The sequence below is a fragment of the Gymnoscopelus braueri genome, assembly GCF_963280865.1.
Source record: "Gymnoscopelus braueri genome assembly, chromosome: 2".
In the NCBI taxonomy this organism is placed as follows: domain Eukaryota; kingdom Metazoa; phylum Chordata; class Actinopteri; order Myctophiformes; family Myctophidae; genus Gymnoscopelus; species Gymnoscopelus braueri.
The window spans coordinates 17,166,041-17,172,499 of NC_137604.1; the positions used below are offsets into that span (position 1 = coordinate 17,166,041).

The 6,459-nt window shown below is 42.1% G+C and overlaps 1 long non-coding RNA gene across 1 annotated transcript; it reads right to left on the reverse strand.

Annotated features, from left to right (window-relative positions):
* Positions 1 to 1,269: 1,269 nt before the first annotated feature.
* LOC308103187 lies at positions 1,270 to 5,346 on the reverse strand. Its single transcript, XR_013934707.1, has 3 exons — positions 5,041 to 5,346; positions 4,209 to 4,366; positions 1,270 to 2,952 (listed from the first exon to the last, which is right to left on the reverse strand). It is a non-coding gene; the product is annotated as an uncharacterized lncRNA (long non-coding RNA).
* Positions 5,347 to 6,459: the final 1,113 nt, after the last annotated feature.

Consider the following 6,459-nt stretch of genomic DNA (forward strand, 5'->3'; position numbering starts at 1 on the left):
CATACTTTATACATTGTGATGACGGTATCGAAAATAGCCTATCTACAAGCTCACGTGTTGCGGAAGTATCATTCAGGTGATCTAAGTTACGTTAAAGGTACATTCAACCTTTAAAGTTTAAACATTCTGTTGTGAGTTTGCTTAAGAAAAGAAAGAAAGAAATCCACTCTTTAAAACATGTAAGCCGGTATAAGTCTGCTGACCTGACACAATTATACTGAGGCACTCTATGATTGTATATCTGTATGATAGTGTCATTATGATTTGATCATTTGATTATGATTATGCATAAATTAAATACTATGACATTATGTTTTGAAAGAAAAACATAAAACAATCCCAGACCAGGCACTCCTGCGGGTGTAAAGTTTAAAATGCACTTCTTTAAAAAAAATTGCCTCATGTCTTCACCTGAGTCACAAAGGAAGCACAAAAGAAGTGTCGAGGTAGTTCAGGCAGGCATGGAAGTCAACCAATCACACGCTCATACACCTTCCAATGTGGCCACGATCCTAATGATTCAATCATGATCTATTTAACCACTTAAACACTATATACTTCATTGACCAGGGGTCTATACTTGGCCCCTCCTTTTTCCCTCTACACCAAATCTCTTCGGTGAAAATAGCCAATCGTTAGGCTCACAACGCATCACAACGCATCTTTGTACATATGTTTTGTATTTGTTGATGATATGTATTTTTGTGTTGTTTCTATGCTATGTTGATGAATTACAAGTCCCCTGGACTTTTTTGTGTTATCCTTTTAGCCTAAATGTCTGACTGACTATCGTGCTGTTTACATTTCCGTCTGATAAAGTATTCAATGAATCAATCAATCAATAAAAAACAGCGTGATGCGTTGTGAGCTTGTCGATCGGCTATTTTCGCTGAATGTCCGCCTATGATGATGACATGCCCAGAAAAGGGACACTAGTGTTCATGTGGTTGGTTCACATTCACTCAACATCTCTCGCTGCTACCAAAAAAAATACAGCTTGTCAGTGAACAAACTCCCTCCTCCTCCCCAGCCTCCTCCTGTAGAAGCATTTCGTTTTCACTATGTCAGCATGTCATTCAATGTGCGTTCATGTGGGCTAGTTTAATTTCTGAATTCTTTAGTTTCTGCGCTATGAGGGGTTCACATGTCTATTATCATGTCCATGTAAAAACTCAGAGTCAGAAGCAATCAATCAACCAATTAAACGTTGTTGTCACATCACAATTACAAGTAGGGAAGAGAGAATACAAAAATGTAAGGAACACAAAGTGCATAAAAATAGCAGCAGTTTTAAAAACAGTGTCATGTTGATTAAGTCATAGATAAATGTATAAAAGGAGCATGAAGTACAAAACACAGTTTGATTAAAGGCAATGCGCTTGTTCAGTGGCTATAAAACCTTTTTGATGTGGAGCATCACAGCAGCAGAGCCACACCACCAAATCGTTGCTGTCGGGCAGAAACCTCCTATCTCCACATTTTCACCTTTTGTGTTTTTTCATGAATTAACGCCATTGATCATAGTACAGCGTCACACAATAGCATCAAAAGTATCAGATCTACAAGCTCGTAACGCAGCGCAAAGCGCCGCATTTTGAGCTTGTCGATCTGATACTTTTGTTACTTTTGAATTTGAATCCTGAAAAGTTACAGTTTTGGACATATGAGGTTTCCACCCGACAGAGACGAAATACAATGCCATATCGTTGCAATAAATGGTTTTATGTCTAGAAAAGTGTTTGTACTGAACTCTACATAGTTGCTGAAACCCAATGTTCACACATTACATGGTCACAGCCAAGTGAGACAAATTGAACAGGTAACTAGCACAACTTCACTCATGTCCCCAAGGGGGCAATAGAGGGTAAGAGTTAACGTGTTAAGATGTCAATTCAGGAATACTATCAGAATGTTTGAGTGTTTGTAAACAAACAGGTATTTCATGTCTATTGGATGTTTTCATAATATAAAATAAAGTGTCCAGACCATTAGGTATGTCTAGTTTTTCAACCTGTGGATATTTATGACAGAATAGTATATGTCTAACAGTCAATAACAATAAAATAAGGTTAATGAATAAAACTGCTCCAATGCGACGCTGACAGCGTTCTTTACCCGGAAATTTCTTTTTGGTTGTGGTGATGTCATGATGATTCGGTCTATACAGAACAAAATATACACAAACTGTATTTGCAGAGTCTATAAAAAGAAATAAATTACCTCTGTCAGTCCTGGGAAAACACTGGCCTTCAAGGTGCGGATGCAGTTTCTTTCTCTTGTCTCCACCCTAGTATCCAGGCAAACATGCTCTGTCCCACAAACTGTTAAAAGTAGCCTATGGTCTCTGCCATGTCCAGCTTTCAGATAGTGTCCAGCCATGAAACAGTTGAGGTTCTTTTTGGATTGTAATTTCATAGCAGTGATCTGCCACCCTGTCTCTCAGTCTCCTTTTTGTGAGGCTTATATAAAAACAACAACTATTTTACACTTTAAAACAAGTTTGAAAATAGAAGAAAATCGCCTACAAGCTCACAATGCATTGACTCCTGATCAACGAGCCTGTGTGTAAAAGTTCTACGTGTCTGGAAGTTCTCCTAACTTGTGTGTGTGCGCGCGTGCATGTGAGTCTCAAATGTCCCCACATGCCGCTCCACATCTTCCCTTTTCTCTTCTGTATCTGTTGCGCTGCCTAGATCAAATGTTTTGTTGAAAAAGTACATGTTAAGTCTAAAACTCTCTAAAACACATAAAACATCATGATGGGAGTGTCTGTGAACACATGCGGTCTTCTGATGACAGAACCACTGATAGATGTACTGTCCAAATGTTTTCCACCACCGCCACTCAGCCAGCTGACACACTTGGCACCCAGATAGAGGGCTCCAGCAGCGAGGAGCGCTTTGCCCAAGACCATGGCAAGTTTTCTCCATTTCTTGTCGTCTTTCTCAGATCCTAAGAGCAGAAAACAGGGAGGGGTCCATGTTTGTAAATATTGTGTTGAAGCCATTTAGCAGGCAAATACATAGAACCATCTGGGTTTTCTGACATACCATCACTCCAGACAAATTCATGTAGCGTGTGTGCGCGCGCGTGTGTGTGTGTGTGTGTGTGTGTGTGTGTGTGTGTGTGTGTGTGTGTGTGTGTGTGTGTGCATGCGTGCGTGCGTGCGTGCGTGCGTGCGTGCGTGCGTGCGTGCGTGCGTGCGTGCGTGCGTGCGTGCGTGCGTGCGTGTGTACAGTAATATTTGTGTCCTTGTATAAATGCCCTTTGTGCGGACATAAATAAATTGTTAAAAATGTGTGTGTGTGTGCAGACAGACAGACAGACAGACAGGCAGGCAGGCAGACAGACAGACAGACAGACAGACAGACAGACAGACAGACAGACAGACAGACAGACAGACAGACAGACAGACAGACAGACAGACAGACAGACAGACAGACAGACAGACCATTCTGTGTTCCATCTGATTACCTCTCTCGGATCCTCTCTCCCTTGCGTAAAAGCCAGAGTCCCAGAAGAAACCGGTGGTCCCCGCAAACTCTCTTGTTCCCCTGTAACTCTTGGGCCTTATGTTGGCTTTAGCTATTTGCTGGCTGTATTCAGACGTAGCTGGATAGTAGGAGTGGAAGTTATCGGTTTGTTGGCTTTGGACTGAGGATCCATGTATGTAGTCGCTATCTATGTACTGCGCTACCCAGGGACAGGGTCCACCGGAGTCGAATTTTGGGGCGGCCATAGCTGAGTGGTTAGTGAGCCCGCCTAGGGAGCCAGAGGCCCTCGTTGCCCCAGGTACGATTCCAGGCCACGCCAGCATATGTGTCGATGAAATGAAATTTGTCCCTGAGCAAGACTCTTAACCCCTAATTGCTCACAGGCCCTCATTGGAAACAAGCCCGCAAGGACTTTCATGAACGTCCTGTTAAAAGGAATTATTATCAGCAGCACTAACTTCTAGTTCTATAACTAAATAGATTACTTATGTAAAAGTTAATGTATTAATGAGATATATATTATGATGATCTTTAATTGTGTCTGTTGTTGATGTGTGTGGAGTTTTGTTTATGATTCAGTTGTTTAATATTACAGTACTGCAATAATAGTAATAACCAGCTAGAAGCCAATGATGTTCCTCTTTGTTTTGTATTTTCTAGACACAAAGGCTTTTTTTTTTTTTTTCTTTAATTTGAATCTAATTATAGTCTTACCTCGATAACAACCCCCTGGTTGTCGTCATGTTGTATGCATTCATTAGCAAACCAGAAGAGGAGCTGGAGGCCATGTCGTGGAGGAGGACAGCCAAAACCCGAGAATTTCAGGTGGTCCAGAGTGCTGAGCTGCCATTGAACCATAGTGGAGCTGGAGCCTTTTACAGAATAAAACACTAATTTAGACAACAGGACAGGACAAGTCAGGTCAGGTGAACACATGTCTAGCTATAGTAATAATATTATTATGTTAATCTGTAATTGTACTGTAATAATAAAATGTATTGGGCCCTTTTCAGACAGTATAAAGATTAATAGCCTATCAGCCTATCTTAATCAAATAAATAGCCTATATTGGAGACAAAAGGAGTGAGACCTATTTTTGTGGTGGAAAAAACACACACTTTCTTGCAAGCACTTTCCAACTTTTGTTTTGAAAAGTGCTATATCAAACCATGTCAGTGTAATTGCCATACTGGGGGGAGCAGGTCAAAGTTTACTGATATTCACAAACACTACCAGGAAATAAACTTCGACCCTGAAAAGGTGCATTATCAATAAATATGTTTTGCATTGACATGCTCTGTGACACAAATTGAGCTTGTGGATCTGCTATTTTTGCAATTTTTGATAATGTTAAAGATGTTTACATTTTTGGAAAGTTTTTGAAAATGTCTTCTATAATGACATGCCCAAAATAGGAACGCAGTTAAAGTCATTATCGTTGTTTAGCGACATGTGTGTTGTCATGCAGTCATCATCAATGATAGCTAGCCTATTATGCCAACTTTATAAATGTCTGTTTCTGAATCATCGGGTCATCGTCCCTCACCAGTTCTGCAGGGTCACATGATGAGCTGGTTCTTTTTTACGAAATAGTGCGCTTCATTTCGAAACTTCACTGAATCACTCTGTTGTTCTTTCTGGTGCGTTGCGTCTTCTTTTCCAGTTTTTGCATTACATGTTATTCCAGTCAGGGAGGGGCATGAGACTGAGAGACACTGAAGAAAATCACAAAATATGTGCGCAGTAACGGTACATTTACTCTTTAAAAAAAAATACGAGTCTAATGTCGCACTAATTATTAGGCTAATTCGAAGCCGTTCAAAGCTCGCATACGACCGACGCCTCCAGTCTGTCTCCCGTCAACAACATCTTAGTTTCAGGCTGATCACATGCTCGTCAAGCTCCTACTCTGTAACACATTTGACTTTTGTCGGTGAACTTCAAAATAAGACACATTTTCTCGATCCAGACAGTTGCCTCACACAATGTTATATGATTCCGCTTTAATTCGGAAATCAAATAGTAGTCTAGTTGTCTGCAGGGGCGTAGGATTAAAGTATTGGCTGGGCCTGGCCGATACTGTGCGGGCGACACGCACATTTTTACCTTCAATTTCCTCCAAATATTAAGTCAGGTGTCTTGAGATTGACAGGAGGGGTCGCGATGTCACGGCGGTCACGGCTGGGAGAGTGTGTTGTTACTGTTGTTTTATGGTCGTTTCTCGTTTGAATAACAGTTTATATTTGACGTTCAACGGGACCGCCGTGACATCGCGACCCCTGTCAATCTCAAGACACCTGACTTAATATTTGGAGGAAATTGAAGGTAAAAGTGTGCGTGAAGCACCATAATACTGTACATGTTGATAATCTACTGGTTTTGTCACTTGCATTAAGTACGCAGGCACGCACGCAGGCAGGCACGCACGCACGCACGCATGCACGCACGCACACACACACACACACACACACACACACACACACACAGTGTGTGTGTGTGTGTGTGTGTGTGTGTGTGTGTGTGTGTGTGTGTGTGTGTGTGTGTGTGTGTGTGTGTGTGTGTGTGTGTGTGTGGTGTGCGTGCGTGCGTGCGTGCGTGCGTGCCTGCGTGTGTGTGTGTGTGTGTGTGTGTGTGTGTGTGTGTGTGTGTGTGTGTGTGTGTGTGTGTGTGTGTGCGCGCGCGTTGGAGAGGCGGAAAGAGAGAGAGAGAGAGAGAGAGAGAGAGAGAGAGAGAGAGAGAGAGAGAGAGAGCCAGAGGACACCACTCACACCTTCTAACAAAAAAAACAATCAAATACTGTCATGGTGATTTGCATATCAAAAACCCAAGGTACTATGCAAATGAACATGAATGGCGTGGCTGCAGAGCATATCAGTGAGGTGTGTGAGCGAAACCCTAGAGAGATGCCCCCTCAGCCAGCTGGCCCTGGAACTCCGGGCACAAACACAAACAGAGCCACGAGATA